Here is a 24,594-nt window from a genome sequence, read left to right as displayed (position 1 = left end):
GCATTTAGGAAAGACTCTGGGCCAAACGATGTTCTGAGACATTGAGGCACAATCCAACCATTCTCTAATGGCAAGTTTTAGCCTTTTCTGCTTGGTATCCTGCAATAAATGTCCCACTCTTTGGTCACATGACTATCACTAGTGGGATCCAGGCTCAGCATTCTTTAAAGGATAGTATTTATTTCCCCTTTCACTATGTATAAGCACATATTTTTGGGCTATGCAGGGTGTCTCAAAAAGTCACCATACATAGGGAAAAAAGGAAATTCAAGCTAAATGTACTCTAATTTACACAATATTAATTACAAAATGTTATGAAATATTAATAATAATTTAATAATAACTAGAAATATAAATATAATATGAGTTTGACAATGTTTATTATGTATGGAGACTTATAGGTCACCATGTATTATAATCCACATCCCATCTGAAACCAGGGAATAAGATTTAATTTATATTTGATTCATATGGATCTTCAATTTGACTTTTTCATACTGAAGAATAAAAACTACAAATCGGCTTATTCCCAGCCCTAATTGCCAGCCTCAAGAGGGCAGCAGAATTGCTTTATTCCTGCAATATTTTTTATGTTAACTTCATTTAGTTGAAACATGCATAGTGTAATGTTTGCAAGACAATTATATAAGGGAAATAATATGCACAGATATTTCCAAATAAAGCCTCCTTTAGACAAGTTTTTCTTTAAAACAGGAAGCTGAATGTCACCTACATCTACAATGTATGTGGATAATGAATGTTGCAGACATTGCAGCGAGCAATAAAAGCTTTTATCTGAGAGTAGGTGTCAGATGTTTAGACTGGGTGGCTTGTTCATGTAATTAATAAAGTGGATCAATGATGTGTTATACTTGCAGATGTGTTATTATTTGGATGTCTTTTCACATGACCTTGTTACATTCTCTTCTCTACACATAACTCAGTGTGTATATACTGTGAGGGCCACAAGAGTACAATCCAAGGGTCCATGTTTAATCCAGACAGTACCATCTGTGATGGCAGAACCCTCATTACCATCCATCTGGAAGATGGTATTCCGCAATGTGTTTGAGATAAGTAATCTCTATGATATTATTAGAAACAGCTACGTGTAATAAACCAAATAATGTGCACCCCTTCATCATTTAAGCTATATTATCACAGAGGCAGCCATTGTATATAAAGTGAAGAAATACGTAAACTTTCCTAAACCCTGTAGCCACCAGAGCCAAAACACAACTGTATCTAAAACAAACTTTTTTTTTCATCTTAGATTAAGTGCTAAAATATTGGAACCTTTATCAGGTTTTTTTTTTTTTTTTTGCTTTTTGTGTCCCTTCTGGGGTGATTAATCCTTTCTTTTTATTTTGATGTCACTGGAACAGAAAGTGATAGAAATTCCAAATTTTGAAGGAAGATCTTCAGTTGGGGCAATTGATGCACTGATAACTCGCCCATCAACCCCATCAAAATAAATCGATGGTGTTTTAAAGTGGAAAAAAAGACAAACTATAACAATTCTTAGGAATGTGCCCTACCCCCGCCTTCTATCTATCTTGCCTCAGTATATAAAAGATCTGTATACTCACCTGGTTTTAATCTGATTCAGTCTGGCCACGTGATCCTGCAGCTCTGGCTCCCCACTGTCAGTGAGTTTCTGCTGCAGGGGAGAGGAGAGAGTGCCAACAACGGCTGGTCCATGGAAGCCTATGGGTGCTCCTGGAATTCATAGTCGTTGCAAAGTACTCTCTTACACAGAGCTGCAGGATCTCATGTCTGGACTGAAGAATATTATTAAATGGGTATAAGCATGAAATCACCGCTCACCATAGCCGATCCTAGTGTGGATGCATTCATGTGAAAGCTTTGGCCAATGCTGCTTTGTGGGCCACTCCCCGACATTTTTTGCCCCACCCACCAGGGCTTAATCATAGGGGTAGGGAGTAAGAGCAAGATAGCAGAACTTATTCATCACTGGCTGTGAAAAGTGAGAGAGCATACGTACTATCCTGTGCCAACAGAGCTTTACACCTCAGTCTGGGGCAGCACCTCCACTGAGGCAAGAGGCATGGAGGAGCTCAGCTATGAGGAAAGACTAGGAACTTAATTTATTATCTCTGGAGAAGAGGAGATTAGGGGGGATATGATCAACATGTATAAATACATAAGTGGTCCATATTATAAACTTGAGTTTTTCACTTTACCCACTTCAAGACCAAGCCTATTTCTGCCATTTGTTGTTTACAAGTTGAAAACCTGTATTTTTTGCTAGAAAATTACTTAAAACCCCCAAACATTATATATTATTTTTTAGCAAAGACCCTAGAGAACAACATGGCATTGCAATATTTTATGTCACACTGTATTTGCGCAGCAGTCTTTCAAACGCAATTTCTTGGGAAAAAATACACTTTTTTGAATAAAAAAATAAGAAAACAGTGAAGTGAACAGTGAAGTCAAGTAAAAAGATACCTAACATGTAACATTTTCTAAAATTATTTTTACACTGTTCTTTTAAAAACAAAATCTGATACATGTTATTGCTGTCACAAGAAATGTAAACATCCCTTGTGACAGTAATAGGCAGTGACAAATACTCTTTATGGAGGGACCTAAGGTCTAAAAGACCCCAAACCCCTCCTCTGCACTTCAAAGTATTCAAAACACCAAAATCAAAATGCATTTTTGAATACTGTAATTTTTAAAAAATCTGCGCGTTGTGATGTTGCTTCCGGCTTACTATATCGGAGACCCTATTGAAGTCAATTACAGCTTTGTTCAGGACTTCGGCCAGCTGGTGTATGGGGCAGAGTGGCGGAAGGTGGTGGTGGGGGGGAGTCCCCTCCAGCCCCTTGTGATAATAGTTGGATTCTTTCCTAAATATTTATAATATAACTGGATACTAATACTTATAGTTAAAGTTAATCCAGGGAATAACTGATTACCTCTTGGGGGATCAGGAAAGATTTTTTTTCCCCTGCTGGAACAAATTGGATCATGTTTTGCTGGGAGTTTTTTTGCCTTCCTCTGGATCAACCGTGAGTATAAGATTGTGTTTATAGGAAAAGGATGGTTAAAGTATTGTATAATTATTTTTTTCCCTTTTATTGGTTGAACTAGATTGTGTCTTGTTTCATTTTTCAACCAGATTAACTATGTAACTATGTAACCACCAAGCACTAATAACCTTATTAAAAATAGGTAAGTGCACAGATTTTTTTTTGTACAGGTTAGACAAGATACAGTGGTGTGAAAAAGTGTTTGCCCCCTTCCTCATTTCCTGTTCCTTTGCATGTTTGTCACACTTAAGTGTTTCGGAACATCAAACCAATTTAAACAATAGTCAATGACAACACAAGTAAACACAAAATGCAATTTGTAAATGAAGGTGTTTATTATTAAAGGTGAAAAAAAATCCAAACCATCATGGCCCTGTGTGAAAAAGTGATTGCCCCCCTTGTTAAAACATACTATAACTGTGGTTGTCCACACCTGAGTTCAATTTCTCTAGCCACACCCAGGCCTGATTATTGCCACACCTGTTCACAATCAAGGCATCACTTAAATAGGAGCTGCTTGACACAGTAAGGTCCACCAGAAGATCCTTAAAAGCTACACATCATGCCGAGACCCAAAGAAATTCAGGAACAATTGAGAAAGAAAGTAATTGAGATCTATCAGTCTGGAAAGGGTTATAAAGCCATTTCCAAAGCTTTGGGAATCCAGCGAACCACAGTCAGAGCCATTATCCACAAATGGCGAAGACATGGAACAGTGGTGAACCTTCCCAGGAGTGGCCGGCCGCCCAAAATTACCCCAAGAGCGCAGCGACGACTCATCCAAGAGGTCACAAAAGACCCCACAACAACGTCCAAGGAACTGCAGGCCTCACTTGCCTCAGTTAAGGTCAGCGTTCATGCCTCCATCATCAGGAAAAGACTGGGCAAAAATGGCCTGCATGGCAGAGTTCCAAGGAGAAAACCACTGCTGAGCAAAAAGAACATCAAAGCTCGTCTCAATTTCTCCACAACACATCTTGATGATCCCCAAGACTTTTGGGACAACATTCTGTGGACCGATGAGACAAAAGTGGAACTCTTTGGAAGGTGTGTGTCCATGTATATCTGGCGTAGAAGGAACACTGCATTTCATAAAAAGAACATTATACCAACAGTAAAATATGGTGGTGGTAGTGTGATGGTCTGGGGCTGTTTTGCTGCTTCAGGACCTGGAAGACTTGCCGTGCTAAAAGGAACTATGAATTCTGCTGTCTACCAAGAGATCCTGAAGGAGAATGTCCGACCATCTGTTCGTGTACTCAAGCTGAAACGAACTTGGGTTCTGCAGCAGGACAATGATCCTAAACACACCAGCAAGTCCACCACCGAATGGCTGAAGAAAAACAAAATGAAGACTTTGGAGTGGCCTAGCCAAAGTCCTGACCTGAATCCTATTGAGATGTTGTGGTATGACCTTAAAAAGGCCGTTCATGCTCAAAAACCCTCTAATGTAACTGAATTAGGACAATTCTGCAAAGATGAGTGGGCCAAAATTCCTCCAGGACGCTGTAAAAGCCTCATTGCACGTTATCGCAAACGCTTGGTTGCAGTTGTTGCTGCTAAGGGTGGCCCAACCAGTTATTAGGTTTAGGGGGCAATCACTTTTTCACACAGGGCCATGATGGTTTGGATTTTTTTTCACCTTTAATAATAAACACCTTCATTTACAAATTGCATTTTGTGTTTACTTGTGTTGTCCTTGACTATTGTTTAAACTGGTTTGATGTTCCGAAACACTTAAGTGTGACAAACATGCAAAGGAACAGGAAATGAGGAAGGGGGCAAACACTTTTTCACACCACTGTATATCAAATTTGGGGGAGGGAACATTTTTAAGAATATTTATAGTTATTGTTTTCCTCCACTTTTACTATTTCCTACTCTATCCTAAACAATTTAAAGGGGACATGTGATGTTTTTCCAAATAAAATTCAATTTAAAATTAAATTAGTGATTAAGCTTAATGGTGTTGGCGTAGGCTGTCATTGCGTTGCTCACACTGCAAGCTAATTCCAAAACAGTAAAGCTTTTGTTCAGCATCACTAAAAGTAAGGCAAAGGCTACGGACCTAGTGTGCAGCTTCAAATTTACACAATAGAAGCTTCAATCGGACAGGTTGTAAACTCAAGCACTGCAATAAGAATGTGCAAAAAAAAAGTCTTGTGAAGCACAATAATTAAGTACCAATTTTGTATGTAAGTTATATTATTATGATAGTTATTATGAGCCTACATTACACTTGGCCTTCAGGGATCAGCGTTTATTTTAAATGCTTTTTAGATTTGTTTAAAGTGAAGAATAAAATGTATTTATTTTTTTACAGGTACAAAGTATGGGCTTTTTTTTTACAAATGCCATTGATCAAATTAAGATAATACAGGTATAGGTAGAGCCACATTTCTAAAGCTCTATTTTCTGTGATTTTCTTAAATGGAAATATGACCATGTGTGCTGCTGAGTGCCCAATTATATAGTTATCTTTTTTAGTGCACTAAACTTTATAGAAGATAACAACTAATTCTTTAGACTTTTGTCAGGTTCACTTTAAATGACGGATGATGAGGCACGCACAATTCATGAGTTTGGTAATAATAATGAAATATTCAAAGACTGTGTGGTGTTTTTGTTTCCATGTATGTAATACAACTACTCAATTACTATTTTAAAGTTAGAGTTATAACAGAATAATTTAACTGCCTGACAATAATATATTATCCACTATTTTTTTTAAAAGTATCTCTGGTTTTACCAGTCATGTCTACATTTCTTTCGTTTTGGAGGCAACCTGTAACCCTAGAAACTGCAGGACATTTCCAGTTTCCCAGTGGTAAGCCAAAACTTGAGTTCACCAGGGAACCTGAGTAACCTATGGTAAGAATGACAAAACAACAGGTTTATTAAACTTCCCCTCTCCCCCTAGATATAAACACTTACGTTTTCTTCGCCCTGCCCCCCCCCCCCCCGCACGTGCGCGCGTTCCTCCATTCGGCCACTAAAGAGTGTAAGCACCATAATTTGAAGCTTAAAAAGAGCTGAAGACCACCATCATGTGACATCACAGGGTTCCTGAGTAGCCGTTCAACCTTTACTTGTGCTGTCACTTGGGAGGAAAGACGTAAGACATATGTTCACCATGGCGAAAGTACCAGGTATGTGTCTTCATTTCTGGTAGCTGAAGGTGAAGAAGCAAACATTTGATGAAACATCTGCTTGGCCCTTCTTCACAAAGCATATATTTACTTTAAAGTAACCCTTTCCATCCAAAATGTTGGGTTTTAAGTATCAAAATGTATGTCCAGCCAACTTTTTTTTTTCCTAATTTTGGATGTAGTGGACTAAAATACTTGCCAGGGGGAAGCATTTTAAAGGAGCCCTGGATAGTGGTAAAAAGCATCAGAAATTCTAATCCTTCCCCACTCTCTCCAAAGCAAGAAAAATAAACAGTTTTTGGTTCGACATACACATGATTGGAAAGGCAGAAGGTTTTTTTATCTTTACCTATGCATTAAGATAAAAAACCTTTTGTGTGCAGCACCCCCCCCCCCCCTCAGCCCCCCTAATACTTACCAGAGCCCCCTCTCTATCCAGCGATGTCCACGAGTGCCTGGGCCATCCGTGACTCTCTCTCCTGATTGGCTGGAACACAGCAGCAGTGCTATTGGCTCCTGCTGCTGTCAATGAATCTCAGCCAATCAAGAGAGAGAGGGGATGGGTCCGGGCTGCCACTCCATGTCTGAATGCATACACGGAGCTGCAGCTCAGCTCCGGTCATGATGTGCTCTCCTGCTTAGTGTGGTCAGTTTTTAACAGGGATTAAGGGGACTATCAGGAACACCAGGGATTATACATAAAGGAAGCAATACAGGATACTTGCTACAGCAGGCACATATCAGGAAAATAAAGTGTCGGGGTAACAAAGGCTTTAAGGTTTAACTAAGGTTAAGATTTTACTGGCAGTCTGAAAGACATGCTGGCACACTAAGGTGCATGTACCCTTGAATATCTTCCAGAGCATCTCATGAGCTTCAATATCTAAAGATTGATGAATGTATGAGCTGATCCACACCCCCTTGACCTTCTCATTGGTTACTGAAGGTGCTCCTAAAATTTCAGGACCAATAGTGTGTATAATAGGCAGGATGAGCCAGGCCACCCATTAAATTTACATACTCAGAATTTGATTATTAAAGCACCTTCAGGTTTTTATTTCAAAGCTAAACATCACAGCCATTGCCAGATCATCTGCATATTTCAACTTTCTCAGCCAAGGACAAGAATACCCCCAGGGGTACGTCCTGTTATTCATGTGGTTCTTCTACTTTTTAATTGGAAGTAGAATAACCATTTACATATCTAAATAGTAGACTAAAGACAGAATATGTTTCGTTAGATGCATTTCTTTCTAATAAAACTGGTTTCTCAGAAATATATCAGTTTTAAGGTTTTGCACTTAGATTCTCATGCTTCCATGCTCAATGGTCTGGAAATGCCTACAATCTCTCAAAGAGAAATTAGGAAATTGTGATATTCATTCTATTATAAATTCCTTTTGATATCATTCCAATATAATGCATTTTATCCTGAGATATAAAATAGGCCTTGTTAGCTGACTTTCTCATTTTGTAGCACGTAATCAATTTCTTGGGTGATTTTTTAGCAGCAGCAGTATAAAGTGGTTAGCAGCGCATAGATTTCAAATATTAAATGTGTCTAGAGAGTTAGTCCACTCAGCCTTTACTGACTTTGGAAGAAGTTCACATTTAGGTTTCCAGGGCAGATCTCAGATTAGTTTATATACGAATGTTTAAAAGAAAAAAAAACGGAATGTGGTGAAACTTGTTAGCGCTGATGGAAAAAGAATGAAACTGAGGTGGTGGTTTTCTCATTGTGCTGCCACAGCGTGCCCTGGCTATACACAGAAAAGTAACAAAAAATCATAAAAATAATGTACAACTTAGTTGAACATAGACGTAAAAATAACAGAGTGTAATTACAAAGCGTCCAGTGTTGCGGGATGATCATAGCTTAGAAGTCGTGTCTGGTTTCATCCTTAGAGACTTGGGTTCAAGCAAATCCAAGCTTAGGTTAATGCAATATGAATTTGTCGGTCACATTAAAACCAAGCGGACATGTGCCTACATTGGAAAAATACTGCATTGTTTGGCCTCTCGTAGTATGTTTGTGCAAGCCCAAAATTTAACCATTGACTATTGAAGGTCACATAGATGTTGTGCTTGGAAACCATACCAATATTTCTGCGTAAGTCATTTGCTGTTACTGACAAAGGAAAAAAGCTACAATATCTTCTTAAAATAATAAGAAATATTACTAACTCACTCTTAAAGAGACACTTTTTTAAAATTTCATACGCAGAGCACAGTAAATACTTTTGCTTATGGGCATTGCATGTTAGCGTGCAATTAAAAAAAAAAAAATCTGTTTATATAGTATTCCACATACAGTTTAAAACATCTGACAGAATGAGTTCCATCTTGATATAGTTTCAACTTTACAATTACATAAATATGAAAAGACAAACACTGCTTATTCACTGAGCAAAATTATAAACGCAACACTTTTGTGTTTGCCCCTATTTATCATGAGCTGAACGCAAAGATCTACGACTTTTTCTATGTACACAAAAGGCCTATTTCCCTCAAATATTGTTCACAAATCTGTCTAAATCTGTGTTAGTGAGCACTTCTCCTTTGCCGAGATAATCCATTCACCTACCAGGTGTGGCATATCAAGATCCTGATTAGACAGCATGATTATTGCCCAGGTGTGCTTTAGGCAGGCCACAATAAAAGGCCACTCTAAAATGTGCAGTTTTATCACACAACACAATGCCACAGATGACACACCTTTTGAGGGAGTGTGCAACTGGCATGCTGACTGCAGGAATGTCCACCAGAGCTGCTGCCCTTAAATTGAATGTTCCTTTCTCTACCATAAGCTATCTCCAAAGGCATGTCAGAGAATTTGGCAGTATATCAAACCGACCACAGACCATGTGTAACCACACCAGCCCAGGACCTCCACATACAGCATCTTCACCTCCAAGATCGTCTGAGACCAGCCACCAAGACAGCTGCTGCAACAATCGGTTTGCATAGCCAAAGAATTTCTGTCACAAACTGTCAGAAATCGTCTCAGGGAAGCTCATCTGCATGCTTGTTGTCCTCATCATCGTAAGCAACTTGAGTGGGCACTTTCAATGGCGTCTGGCTCTTTGGAGAAGTGTTTTCTTCATGGATGAATCCCGGTTTTCACTGTATGGCTCAGATGGCAGACAGCGTGTATGGCCTCATGTGGGTGAGCGGTTTGCTGATGTCAACATTGTGGATTGAGTAGCCCATGGTGGTGGTGGGGTTATGGTATGGGCAGGCTTATGCTATGGACAACCAACACAGGTGCATTTTATTGATGGCATTATGAGTGCACAGAAATACTGTGATAAGATCCTGAGGCCCATTGTTGTGCCATTCATCCATGACCATCACCTCATAATGCAGCATGATAATGCACAGCCCCATGTTGCAAGGATCTGTACACAATTCCTGGAAGCTGAAAACATCCCAGTTCTTGCATGGCCACCATACTCACTGGACATGTCACCCATTGAGCATGTTTGGGATGCTCTGGATCTGCGTATATGACTTTTCCAGTTCCTGCCAAATATCTAGCAGCTTCACACAGCCATTGAAGAGGAATGGACCAACATTCCACAGGCCACAATCAACAACCTGATCAACTCTATGCAAAGGAGATTTGTTGCACTGCGTGAGGCAAATGGTGGTCACACCAGATACTGACTGGTTTTCGGACCCCCCCGGCTCACACCTGTGCAATAATCAGTCTGTCTAATCGGCATCTTGATATGCCACACCTGTGAGGTGGATGGATTATCTTGGCAAAGGAGAAGTGCTCACTAACGCAGATATAGACAGATTTGTGAACAATATTTGAGAGAAATAGGCATTTTGTTTACATAGAAAAAGTCATAGATCTTTGAGTTCAGCTCATGATAAACACAAAAGTGTTGCATTTATAATTTTGCTCAGTGTATGAAAAAATAATAATATTGTGGAGTATATGATGTTGTAATTATGATGGTGGAGTCTACTGTTAAGGGTAAGATTGGTGAAGGTGATATGGGTTATATGATAGTATCATTGTTAAGGGTAAGAGTGTTGAGGGTAATACGTGTTTATGTTTTTTTCCAAAGTTAAGGTTAAGAATAGTGATGGTGAAATTCATTTTGTGACAGTTCACTAGGTGAAACGTGGAAAAGCACGTAAAAGCAATGATGGTATGTTGTAGGAGGATGGATATGAGAAAGAAGGACAATGTGAAAGGTGGTTGGAAAATGAAGGGAAATTGAGTGATGAGGAGAGGAAGAGGGAGGAGAGGAATAAGGGAATAAATGTGGGGCAGGAGGAGGGGCTGCGGTGGTAGCAGTCCTAGAATGGTGGGGCTAAAGGGATTGTGATGTTTCCATATGTCTGGTATGCAAGATCTTGCTACATTAAGATGGTGTATAGTAGGTGAATTTGTGTATTTTTTATTTGCTCCTTAAAGTCATATTAAACCCTTACATACTGTAAGCCCACTGAACTGACTAGCCTCAGGTGATACACAGAGATGAATTTAATAATTCTACATAAGTTGTACCTGTATATTTGCTGCCCTCTCCTCTCTGAAGCCATTCAAAGTTCACAGATCAAAGGCTATTTTTCAGTTTGCAGAAGACAGGGGGTGGGGATCACACACTGCACAGCACAGAGCAGAGAGCTGAGTGTAATCGGTGACCTGAGGGGAGGGAATTAACACACACCCCTCTGCACAGTCTCACTGGGAAACATTCAGAGCTGAAGCTGTAAATCACCTTCTTTGTGCTGGAGGGGGGGCAAGCCATCTTACAGGTTGGCCTTGTGTCAGGAAAATTGTCATAACTGATTCACACAGTTAGCAATGGAAGGAGAGAGTAGACAAGGGTTAATACACCCAAGCCCCCCCCCCCCCCCCCGATGCAGTGTTTAAAGTGGTTGTATATGCCTGAAATGGAAAATGAACAAACCATATCCATGTGGGATACAGTTGCTGCAAAGACAAATAGTCTTTATTTAGTCAAATTTGACAGCTTTGCTAGTGTGGGCGCATGGCCCCAAATGCAGACAGTGTGCATTCAGGGACACGCACATGCACCACACAAATGTATGTCAAAGTTAAACCATTGAATTAACAAGCAAATTGGATACATCTGCTACTATGGCTTAATCATGACTTGTTTATATGGGCACTGTCCTTATTAGGCACCATAGGGTGAACCTTGGAAAGATATGTGAACATTTGTTGGAAAGTTCCACATGATCAATATGGTGCAGTGATCATGCAGATCAAGGCTGGATTATTACTTCCTGCTCCCTAGGCGTAAGGTTTCCAAGTCAATCCAATCCAGTCAACTGGCTATCCTTAATAACCCACTAACAAAGTCATAGCCACTCAAGAACATGGCTCGGAATGGAGAAGCTAAAAGAGACAGTTTGCCCACTCTGAATCAATACACTTAGAGCCCTATCTATAAAGCACTGGAATGGTTTTGGCTTTAATAAGAATGCAGGAACAGCTTCTACCTGAATCTGGTGACACCCTTAAAAATCCCATGACACAGTGAGACAAAATATTTTAAGTAATATTCAGCTTTGGTCAGCGGTGAAAACTTACTGAAATCAAAAAAATGTTAAGTGCATAATAGATCAACATTTAAATGATCAAAATTTCAGTATTGAAATTGCAACATCAGTAATGTGATATTGCATTTCACTTCTGATCAGGCTAAGCTAACTATTATAGGAGATAATAATACTAGTTCACTGTACTCTGTACAAGTGTGAAGTAATGGGTCCTTCTCAAGGTTAAAAAGTAGCAAGGGTTGCCCTGTTCCTTTAAGATACTCCACTCTGGAGCAAGCCTCTGCCCATTTACAGTGGTGTGAAAAAGTGTTTGCCCCCTTCCTCATTTCCTGTTCCTTTGCATGTTTGTCACACTTAAGTGTTTCGGAACATCAAACCAATTTAAACAATAGTCAAGGACAACACAAGTAAACACAAAATGCAATTTGTAAATGAAGGTGTTTATTATTAAAGGTGAAAAAAAATCCAAACCATCATGGCCCTGTGTGAAAAAGTGATTGCCCCCCTTGTTAAAACATACTATAACTGTGGTTGTCCACACCTGAGTTCAATTTCTCTAGCCACACCCAGGCCTGATTATTGCCACACCTGTTCACAATCAAGGCATCACTTAAATAGGAGCTGCTTGACACAGTAAGGTCCACCGAAGATCCTTAAAAGCTACACATCATGCCGAGACCCAAAGAAATTCAGGAACAATTGAGAAAGAAAGTAATTGAGATCTATCAGTCTGGAAAGGGTTATAAAGCCATTTCCAAAGCTTTGGGAATCCAGCGAACCACAGTGAGAGCCATTATCCACAAATGGCGAAGACATGGAACAGTGGTGAACCTTCCCAGGAGTGGCCGGCCGCCCAAAATTACCCCAAGAGCGCAGCGACGACTCATCCAAGAGGTCACAAAAGACCCCACAACAACGTCCAAGGAACTGCAGGCCTCACTTGCCTCAGTTAAGGTCAGCGTTCATGCCTCCACCATCAGGAAAAGACTGGGCAAAAATGGCCTGCATGGCAGAGTTCCAAGGAGAAAACCACTGCTGAGCAAAAAGAACATCAAAGCTCGTCTCAATTTCTCCACAACACATCTTGATGATCCCCAAGACTTTTGGGACAACATTCTGTGGACCAATGAGACAAAAGTGGAACTCTTTGGAAGGTGTGTGTCCAAGTATATCTGGCATAGAAGGAACACTGCATTTCATAAAAAGAACATTATACCAACAGTAAAATATGGTGGTGGTAGTGTGATGGTCTGGGGCTGTTTTGCTGCTTCAGGACCTGGAAGACTTGCCGTGATAAAAGGAACTATGAATTCTGCTGTCTACCAAGAGATCCTGAAGGAGAATGTCCGACCATCTGTTCGTGTACTCAAGCTGAAACGAACTTGGGTTCTGCAGCAGGACAATGATCCTAAACACACCAGCAAGTCCACCACCGAATGGCTGAAGAAAAACAAAATGAAGACTTTGGAGTGGCCTAGCCAAAGTCCTGACCTGAATCCTATTGAGATGTTGTGGTATGACCTTAAAAAGGCCGTTCATGCTCGAAAACCCTCTAATGTAACTGAATTAGGACAATTCTGCAAAGATGAGTGGGCCAAAATTCCTCCAGGACGCTGTAAAAGCCTCATTGCACGTTATCGCAAACGCTTGGTTGCAGTTGTTGCTGCTAAGGGTGGCCCCACCAGTTATTAGGTTTAGGGGCAATCACTTTTTCACACAGGGCCATGATGGTTTGGATTTTTTTTCACCTTTAATAATAAACACCTTCATTTACAAATTGCATTTTGTGTTTACTTGTGTTGTCCTTGACTATTGTTTAAATTGGTTTGATGTTCCGAAACACTTAAGTGTGACAAACATGCAAAGGAACAGGAAATGAGGAAGGGGGCAAACACTTTTTCACACCACTGTAGCTTACTTTATCCAGCTGACACTATTGTAAAGCCAAATACTATTAATTCTTTGTATTTAGCTCACAATCTTGCGTGGAAAAAAATTTATGTAACTTTAGCGATTCATAGAGGAAGTCTAGTATAGCGCTAATATCTTTTCTTGTGGCGTTCATATGGCACTTACAATGTAATATTCAGCTCTAGACAGAAAACAAGTGAAATCAGTTCAGCTTCTCTGAGTTGTCCTCTCGGCACTGTACAAGCAGGAATCTGACCAGAACTTTCCACCAGAATTTTTATCTGAAAACCCTCTCAACTGCCCTTTCCTGGATGATTATTTCAGACCTTCTTCCTCTCAGACTGCCCTGCAGAATAGCCCTCCCTTTGATATCACTCATTCTACAAACTGACCCATGTGTATCTCTTTTCAGTAGTGGCCTCTAATGCCGCGTACACGCGATCGAATTGTCCGGCGTACTTAGTCCGATGAAACGCATATCGCCGGACAATCCGATCGTGTGTGGGCTTCAGCTGACTTTTCCAGCGTAAAGTCCGGCGGACTAAGAAAGTAGTTTTGCAGTCCAATCTTTCAGACGGACTTGGGTTTCAGCGGACAATTCGATCGTGTGTACGCGGAATAAGAAAAGTTGTGGTGGTCATTTTGGGCTAGTCTAAAGTCATTCGAACTCCATTATTGGCAAACTGCTTAGGAACTGATTAGTCTCTAATGGCAGAGAATCTGTGTAAAATGATAAACAACTGGGCCAATTAATATGTAAACATATTAGCAATGCAAAAGTTAAATTAGTGTAGTTAATATAGATAGGAGGCTACACAAATGTACATTTTGCTCCTCATGCTTCACGACTCTAGAAGGAAGAAAAAAAAATCATGTCACCAGTCATGTGACTGATTTCCAATCATAGAGCTCTTGTAGCATTATGCAGAGAGAACGCTATGGGACATTATCCACTTTCAGACCGGACCAATTTGCTGGTCAAAGACCAGACCACTTTTTGCGAATCGGCACTGCGTCGCTTTAACTGACAATTGCGCGGTCGTGCGACGTGGCTCCCAAACAAAATTGACGTCCTTTTTTTCCCAAAAATAGAGCTTTCTTTTGGTGTTATTTGATCACCTCTGCGTTTTTTATTTTTTGCGCTATAAACAAAAATAGAGACAATTTTGAAAAAACGCATTATTTTTTACTTTTTGTTATAATAAATATCCCCCAAAAATATATAAAAAAACATTTTTTTCCCTCAGTTTAGGCCGATACGTATTCTTCTACATATTTTTGGTAAAAAAAATCGCAATAAGCGATTATTGATTGGTTTGCGCAAAAGTTATAGCGTTAATAAAATAGGGATAGTTTTATAGCATTTTTATTAATAATATTTTTTTTTTTTTTTTTTACTAGTAATGGCGGCGATCAGCGATTTTTATTGTGACTGCGACATTGTGGGGGACCCATCGGACATTTTTGACACATTTTTGGGACCATTGTCATTTATACAATAATCACTTGTATAATAATCACAATAATCACTGCTATATAAATGCAGTGATTCCTGTGTAAATGACACTGGCAGTGAAGGGGTTAACCAGTGGGTGGCAGTGTAGGGGTTAAGTGTTCCTAGGGGTGTGTTACTAACTGTGGGGGGGTTGGGCTTTAATTTAGTGAACACTGATCTCTGCTCCAATCACATGGAGCAGAGATCAGCGTCACTAGTTGCTAGGCAGAATGGAGAAATGTTGTTTACAACGGCATTTCTTCATTCGGCCGCTCCGTGAGACGATCGCGGGGATGCCCGCGGCGATCAAGTCCGCGGGTCCCGCGACCGGACTCACGGAGGTCCCGACCAGCGCGGGAGCGCGCCGCCGGCGGCGCGCTCCCGATGGCAGGGCGGCAAATTTAAAGGGACGTACATGTACGCCCATTTGCCTGGCCGTGCCATTCTGTCGACGTACATCGTCGTGCGCTGGTCGGCAAGTGGTTATAGGCTTCACACCACAGACTGTATTTTTGAATAGCTCATGAAACGTACTGTAGGTGTAGCATGGAGCCAACTGTCCCTTATTCCCTGTTCCTTTTTTTAGAAGCAAATCCACCTGCCCCTCCTTATTCCTCAGATGTACCTCTTTGTGCTCTGAATAGAGGTATAGAGTGAATAGAGGTACTGTATGTATAAATAAATCTACTAACTGCCATCATTTTTCTGCACTCTTTCATCCACCCTTCAGAATATTGCATTCTTTTTTTTTTTTATGACAATATTAAAGTGGTTCTAAAAAGGAAGAAGTTTTTTTTAGCTTAATGCATTCTATGCATTAAGCTAAAAAACCTTCAGTGTGCAGGCGTCATTGACTCCCGCTGCTGTCAATCAAAGTCAGTGAGCCAATGAGAATAGAGAGGGGGAAGCAGGGCTGAGCTGCAGCTCCATGTCTGAATAGAGACACAGTGCAACAACTGGCCTCGGGTACCTCCATAGCAAGCTGCTTGCTGTGGGGGCACTCGACAGGAGGGAGGTGCCAGGAGCACTGGCAAAGAACCCCAGAAGACCACTGCACAGATCAAGTAAGTATAACATGTTTGTTATTTTTATACAAAAAAACAAGACTTTGATATAATTTTAAGGTAAGGTGTTGTAGTTGTCTAAAAGGGTGCCCATTTACCATCTTAGAAGGTTCAGAAGTGTGGTGTTGTACTGTATAAATATTGTGCTGGGGTCCAACTAATGCACACGTTCAGAATTTCGGGCAGCAAAAGACCGATGAGAGCTTTTCATCGGAAAATGTGACCGTGTGTATGCTCCATCGGAATTTAGCTGGCCGAATTCTCGCCAGCAAAAATTTGAGAGGGGGGAAATGGATTGGAGTGGGAGCCCTCAGTATCATATCATCAAAGACTCATAATAAAAACCCTGTTTGGGCTCAAAGGAAAAGAGGAAAGGAGAGTACAAAAAGTCAAAATGTGTTATATCAAAAACACATACGGTAAATGGAATAGCCAATAATAAAAACTGAATCATCATTCAACGTGTCAATCATACTGTAATAGAAACTCAATGTCCACCATTTTTGCCCCTATCCAGCGACAGTAATATATATATAGCGAGGAATATGGAAGTACAATATCTTCAATCCTGAGCAGCAATAATAATTTGAAACATAGAAATTGCATGTATGTGAATAGGATGTGGAGCTAAGTTGGCTCCCAACGGGAAATGGATCCTTGGAAGATCAGACCTGGATCCTGGGAAAGAGGCATGCTGGCATATTGTGGTAGGTGTTGTTAATTCCATGATGTATTCAAAAGGGGGGAATTGCTGGGATATGAATGGGGAAGGGACGGCACCCTGGGTCAACAGTGGTCTAGAGGAGGGATATGGAATTGAAAGATACAGTTACAGTATGTATGTGGCATGAAACGCCAGAGATTTGAATGCAAAACAATGTCCTGTAACCTCCATCTCACTGTTGCAAACCATAATTTGATATCCAGAGTATGCATGCAAGTTGACAGTCCTGGTCCATGGGAGACCATACATGGATCAAAGCATATAGTCCAAAGTAGAAAGAGAGTAAATGAATACTTATCAGGTGGTGATAGAAAGATACATCTTCAATGTAAGTGTTCATATCCTCCAGTCACAGGGGCAAGGTGGACAAGGAAAAAGAGAGCCTAACCAATTTCGCCAGTCACTGCTGGCTGCGTCAGAGGCAGTGTGGTCATGTGGCTTTCTTTCAACAATGGCTTTTTTCTTGTCATTCTTCCATAAAGGCCAGATTTGTGCAGTGCACAACTAATAGTTGTCCTGTTGACAGAATCTCCCACCAGAGCTGTGGATCTCTGCAGCCCCTCCAGAGTTACCATGGACCTCTTTGCTGCTTCTTTGATTAATGATGTCCTTGCCCGGCCGGTCAGTTTAGTGGACAGCCATGTCTTGGTACATTTTCAGTTTACTCTTTCCATTTTTGGATGATGGATTAAACATTGCTCCCTGAGATGCTCAAAGCTTGGGATATTTTTTTATAACCTAACCCTGCTTTAAACGTCTCCATGGCTTTATCCCTGACCTGTCTGGTGTGTTCCTTGGCCTTAATGATGCTGTTTGTTCACTAAGGTTCTCTAACAATCCTCTGAGGGCTTTGCAGAATAGCTCCATTTATACTAAGATTAAAGAGGAAGTAAACCCTGATGGGTTTACTTCCTCTTTCATTCCCTGCAAAGGCAAAGCATAATGGACTACTATGCATAGCATAGTAACCCATTATGTGTCACTTACCTGACACAGGGAACAAGCGATGTCACCGATGTCCCCTGTAGTCCGGCGCATCCATCTTTTCGGTGGGGTCTCGCAGCTCCACCGCTGTCATTCGGCGGAGCCGCGATGACGTCACTCCCGCGCATGCGCACGGGAGCCGACGCGCGCGGCAGCTCCGTTGTTGGAAATGCCGCGCTCAGTGCGCCTCTGCGCCGCTGTCTGCGGCGCATGCGCCGTAGACAGCGGTGCCTGTCTTCGGGCAAATATCTCCTAAACCGTATAGGTTTAGGAGATATTTCTTGGACCTACAGGTAAGCCTTAATCTAGGCTTACCTGTAGGTCAAAGTGGTTTGTAAGGGTTTACAACCACTTTAATATACACACAGGTGGACTCTATTCACTAATTAGGTGACTTCTGAAGGTAATTGGTTCTACTCGATTTTCGTTAGGGGTATTAGAGTAAAGTTAATAGTAGGAAGAGATGGGAGGAGGATATAGGGGAAATAACGGAGGGGCAGCGGAGGAGGATATTGGAGTTGGGGCCATTGGTACCGGTCTCCCCCTCACAGAAAGTATCACACTTGATGATACATAAAGCCTATTACACCCCTAAGAGATTATTCTTGTTTGGCAGAAGACCAATTGCCCCAGGTTCCAGGAGACAAGGAACCTTATACACATGGTATGGAGATGACCAAAATTATTCCGATACCGGGCAGAGGTTCTCGATACTATAAATATAACCTATGGGACTATGGAATATGGAAGCCAGACTCTGTGTACTGGGATATAGGGAGAAATCTAGTGAATTGGCAAGCACTACAGTAGTGGTAGTAAGTGTTTATTCCAAGCAAGAAAACTGATTGCGCAGAGATGGCAGTCAATGAGGCCTCTGTCAGTGAGAGATTGGGTCCAAATTATAAATGATAGTATTGAGGCAAAAGGTAGTTTATACTAAACAAGGAAATTTTAAGGAATTTGAAAAGATGTGGAAGCCATGGTTGGAAAAGATGGGATTCCCATCCTTAGAAGGAAGAAAAGGGAAAAATATCAGAGAAATGGTTAGAAGTAGCCTCATAGGTAAGGAAATAATACTTACAGTAAGATATTAAAGATGGGTTAGAATAATAGACAAGAAATCTAGAGCAAAATAGTTAATACACATAGGTGTATATATAAAAACAGATATAGATTTGAGAGGTGAACAAGTTGGAAGGGGTTGTTAATTGAATGGGGGGGAGGAAGCGGGAAGGGGTAAAGGTTGGAGGTATGTATTGTAGTATGAAAAGAAAAGAAAAACTCAATGAAAAATATGTTGTTGTAATGTTTTTATATGACGTTTTGTAAATGTGTAAAAAACGTAATAAAGATTATATAAAGATAAAAAAGAGTAAAGGGGACTGAATACAACACGCCACACTTTTCATGGATTTATTTTAAAACAATTTGAAAACTATTTATCATTTTCCTTCCATTTCACAATTATGTGCTACTTTGTGTTGGTCTATCAGATAAAATCCCAATATAATACAATTACGTTTATGGAAATAACATGACAAAATGTGGAAAATTTCAAGGGGTATGAATACTTTTTTAAGGCACTGTATTATAAACGAAATGCAGATATAGGAAAGACAGTGTGTTACTGTGTAAATTTAACATTGCGTAGGTTTATAACACATCTACCACTAGATGTTGGCCCGTCGGATGAAGCAAGAAAAATTTCCCATTCAAAACAGATGTATTAATAAGACTCTTGTTTGATAAGAAAAGACTTTGTTACGGACTTTCCGTTATTGACATGCGTTAAATATGTGTGTTAAAGGTCAGTAAGATGTTTGAAGTATCTTATCTCCAAACATGTTATTATAATAATTTTATGGATGCAGTCAACAAATACGGTACCTTTCAAAAAAGAGGGGCTGGTTAACGTCAAGCTCTGGCTGAGTAGGCCAAACTTTTTTTTTTTTTTTTAATTGAGTAGTTTGGATTTATTTATAACGCTGTGAGGTATTTTCAAGGCAATGAATTGCCTGGAAAAAAAAAAAGAAATTATTTTTCTTTCCCTTGAATGGCCTCTTCTCACCCACATCGAAATCCACAAAACCATACATGCTGCAGCACAGTGATGTCAGCTTGGCTCAGCCGTAGCTGGGTATAATGCTATAACATGTACTTCTCTCTGTCATATAAACTCACCTATGTGTTTTCCCTACTAGATGAGTTTTTGTCTTAAGAGTTTCTAACACAAAATATAATCAAACTTGAATAAATTAAATGTATGAATGGACTGCAAAAATTCAACTTTTTAAAAGGAATCTTAAAACAAAAGTATCATCATTGGAAAGATACAGAGAGGATTAGCATGGCCCTTGCACAAGGATGACACGCAAATTCATGAAGTGTTCCATATTAAAAAAATAAAATATTCCCTGGCTGTCAAGCTGAGTTAATTAATAAACCCCTTGCCACCTGCTATATAGCAACATGATGTTGGCAAAGTGGTTGCGATATCCTGCCCGGACGTCATATGACGTCGCCAGGATATCAAGCTGATACACGCCCCCGGGGGGCGCGCATTGCGGCGTTCGGTGTTGAGGTGTGTCACTCTGACACACTGCAACTGCGATCTAGGTAAAGAGTCTCTGACAGAGATTCTTTACCATGTGATCTGACAGGGGGGTCTGTGCTGATTGATTATCAGTGCAGCCCCCCCTGAGGATGCCCACACTGGACCACCAGAGTGAAGCCACCAGAACCACCAGGGATGCCCACCACTAGTCACCACCCATTATGCCACACATGGCCACCAGAGATGCCAATCAGTGTCCACAATGGATGCCAATCAGTGCCCACAATGGGCATCACTGATTGGTAGGCATTATTGTTTGGCATTGATTGGTATCCATCAGTACCATCCATTAATGTACATCAGTGCCACCTATCAGTGCCCATCCGTGCCACTTATCAGTGCCCATCCATGCGGCCTATCAGTGCCCATCCATGCGGCCTATCAGTGCCAATCTGTGCCGCATTTCAGTGCCCATCAGTGCTGCCTTTCATTGCCCGATCAGTGCTGCATATCAGTGCCACCTATCAGTGCCGTCTATCAGTGCCCCATCAGTGCCGCATATTAGTGTATTAGTGTACATCATCAGGGCCCATCAATGCCACCTCATCAGTGCCACCTCATCAGTGCCCATCAGTGCCGCCTTATCAGTGCCTGTCAGTGCAGCTCCATCAGTGCCCATAAATGAAGGAGAAAACTTGCTTATTTACAAAGTTTTGTAACATAAACAAAAAACCTTTTTTTTATTTTTTATTTGGTCTCTTTTTTATTTGTTTAGCAGAAAATAAAAAACCCAGAGGTGATCAAATACCACCAAAAGAAAGCTCTATTTGTGAAAACAAAATTATAAACATTTAGTTTGGTTACAGTGTAGCATGACCGCGCAATTGTCATTCAAAGTGTGAAAGCTGAAAATTGTCCTGAGCAGAAAGGAGGGGAAGTGCCTGGTATTGAAGTGGTTAAAGTGACCCTGTCACTACAGGACATGTGAGCCAGCAGAAGGAACCATTGGGGATCAAGTATTTGATCTACCCTGAAATGGCTGGGAAACAGCAAATCGTTGACATTTCAAAACATGGGCTGCTGGAAAGTATGAAAGTACAGAAGGGTTCCTTTTACAGGGCTAGCTTTCTTTAAAGCGGAGTTCCACCCAAAAGTGAAAGCCCCACTTATCTGCTTCCTCCCTCCACTCCAGTGCCACATTCGGCACCTTTCAGGGGGGGAGGGGGAGCGGGTATCTGTTTTTGACAGGTACCTGTCCTCACCGCAGTGACGTCCCGTGGAAGTTCGCCCCCCCTCCTCCATCATCCGCCCCAGGCCAGTTAGAAAGCACAGCGCACTTTGCGAATGCGCAATAGGGACCTGGCTGTGAAGCCAAAAGGCTGCACTTCCGGTTTCCCTTACCACGAATGGCAGCGGCAGCACCCAGGAGCCGATTCAGAAAATCGACTGGGTTACCGACATCACGGCATCCCTGGACAGGTAAGTGTCAATATATTAAAGTCAGCAGCTACAGTATTTGTGGCTGCTGATTTTTAATTTTTTCGTGGGTTGGGGGGGGGGGGGGGGGCGGAATTGAGCTTTAAAAAGTTATTAAACCCACAACAGGGCTATTTTGTGACAAAACCCTTGTTGGCATTTACAGAGATGTTTCTTGTAGTTGGCCACCAGTTTTGCACACATCTCAGGAGGGATTTTCTCCCACTCTTCTTTGCAGATCCTCTCCAGGTCATTAAGGTTCCGAGGCTGACATTTGGTAACTCGAGCCTTCCCGCCATATATTTTCTATAAGATTAAGGTCTGGAGACTGGCTAGGCCACTCTAGGACCTTAATGTGCTTCTCTTGTGCCACTCCTTTCTTGCCTTGGCTGTGTGTTTTGGGTCATTGTCATGCTGGAATACCCATCCACGACCCATTTTCAATGCCCTGACTGAGGGAAGGAGTGTCTCACCCAAGATTCGAGGGTACATGGCCCTGTCCATCGTCCCTTTGATGAGGTGAAGTTGTCCTGTCCCCTTAGGAAAAAAACACCCTTGTTTTTAAATCTACAGTTTTCATGAAAAAAACACCTGGTGATCCTGTACTGCAGAACCTTTCATCTAGGCCAGGGGTCTCTAAATTTTCTAAACAAAGGGCCAATTTACTGTGCCAGGAGGATTAGGAAATGTCCCATCTTTGGTATTTGGGAAAATATTAGTGCCCCATTGCTGGTGTCATTGGGAGGAATAGTGGCCTATCATTGGTGCCAGTGGGAGGAATATTGCCCCATTGTTGGTGTCAGTGGGAGGAATAGTGCCCCATCATTGGTGTCAGTGTGAGAAATAGTGGCCCATTGTTGGTTCCAGTGGGAAGAATGGTGCCCCATTGTTGGTGTCAGTGGGAGGAATAGTGGCCCATCGTTGGTTCCAGTGGGAAGAATAGTGCCCCATTGTTGGTGTCAGTGGGAGGAAGAGTGCCCCATAGTTGGAGTCAGTGGAAAGAACAGTGCCCCATTGTTGGCGTCAGTGGAAAGAATAGTGCCCCATTGTTGGTGTCAGTGGGAGGAATAGTGCCCTAACTTTGGTGTCAGTGGAAGGAATAGTGCTCCATTGTTGGTGTCAGAGGGGGCAACAGTGCCTCAGCGGGTGAAATAGTGCCCAAAGGGCTGGATCCAGGTATACAAAAAGCCGCATTCAGCCCCCAGGCCTCAGTTTGGAGGCCACCAGTCTAGGCCACTGACGTAGCCTGGTCTAGTCCACTTGACTCCTGGGATATCATTGTCATAAATCCCAGGAGTCGTCAGGCCTTTTTCATCTTGTGAGAGTGAGCGGAGGTGAGCGGAGGTGTTCTGGAGGAGGGCCAGATGAGTACAGAGATGTGCGAAGACAGGAGTGGCCTTTAGTGCACAAGTGTGGCGCCTGCAGCAAAACTAGGCATGCATGGCGAGAGTGGCCATACTGCTCATGCGCGAGATCTAGCAATGTGGGGCAGCGAAGTAGCTGCATTACCAAAAAGCGAAAGGGCAATGGCTTCAGCTGCCCTCAGTTAAAATGGTCACAGTGACATTACATAGTGAGTGCAGTTCCAGGCTAATTTTTTATTGGAAAAAGGCAGATTTTGAAAAATGAAATGGGTAAATCAGATAATCACCATTTTTTTCATGCTGCATGTATTAGTTACTAAATGTATCAATCTTAAATGAAGTTCCCCTTGAAGTATCATGAATACTAGTTAAAATAGTTTTGTATATCAATGGCAAAAACTATTACTACATTTATTTTCCCCTATTATTTAGCTTCTCTATTCGACAAATACTGTAGCTTACACTTAATTTTTAGAAGTTGTAGCAAATAATAAATGGCTGCTGCAGTGATGTTCTGCGTCTCAGAGTCGGCAGGTACATTTGTTTGTGATTTAAATCTGTTTACCAAGTGCCACTTGAGCCTGCCAAATCAATCTAATAAAACGACTGTGAAAGCTCAAAATTTGCAAATTGCAACACGCAGTGCCAGAAAAATAAGCACACGAGGATTGCTATCACTTATTCAAATTGAAAAGCCTCCGGGCTGGGATTTTCTTCTTATTTATTTATTTCGGTAACCTTCTGCATCTAACGCTTGCTTTTTGGCTTCCAGTGCAGAATTTGCAGGTGGGTAAAGCAGACATTAATATAAAATACTGAACGCAATCAGCCATTATTCCATTGTTTCCTGTTTATTTATCCAGCAATGGTTCTTGTCTGAGTTACTGGCTTGGAGGAAAAGCAATTACTTCTCTTTATCATGGATGGTCATCTTTTATTTTATAACTGATGTTCTGTATTACTTATAGAGTTACTCACATGGTTTAATAGTGTAGTGCAAAAAATTATGGAAACTCGTGTCAACTAATTACAGAGCAACTTTTATCGGCTTAGAGTTTTAGGATTAGTTAATTGCTGTTTGGTTACATTTACATATTCTTATTTCTTTAATTAACGTGATATAAGAAATGTATATTATTGTTTGTTACACTGTTGTATATAGAAAAATATTTCACTTAAAGTGATACTAAACTGTGGTTAAAAACATAAAATTCTATTTCAAGTATGTAGTCTTAAAGTGGTTCTAAAGCCATTTTTTACCTAAATG

The 24,594-nt window shown here is 41.1% G+C and overlaps 1 protein-coding gene and 1 non-coding gene across 3 annotated transcripts in view; both read left to right on the top strand.

The window, feature by feature from the left end:
- Positions 1–24,594, top strand: part of CACNA2D3 (calcium voltage-gated channel auxiliary subunit alpha2delta 3) — a 1,440,485-nt gene that overhangs the window by 1,406,083 nt on the left and 9,808 nt on the right. The window lies entirely within an intron of this gene.
- On the top strand, positions 20,221–20,332 carry LOC143928607 (U6 spliceosomal RNA). Its single transcript, XR_013262447.1, has one exon. It is a non-coding gene; the product is annotated as a U6 spliceosomal RNA (small nuclear RNA).

Source organism: Lithobates pipiens, unplaced genomic scaffold, assembly GCF_037356315.1.
Source record: "Lithobates pipiens isolate NorthernLeopardFrog02 unplaced genomic scaffold, aLitPip1_a1.2 Scaffold_23, whole genome shotgun sequence".
Taxonomy (NCBI): Eukaryota; Metazoa; Chordata; class Amphibia; order Anura; family Ranidae; genus Lithobates; species Lithobates pipiens.
The sequence above is the reverse complement of the archived record's forward strand: the minus strand, read 5'-3'. Positions and strand labels throughout refer to the sequence as shown.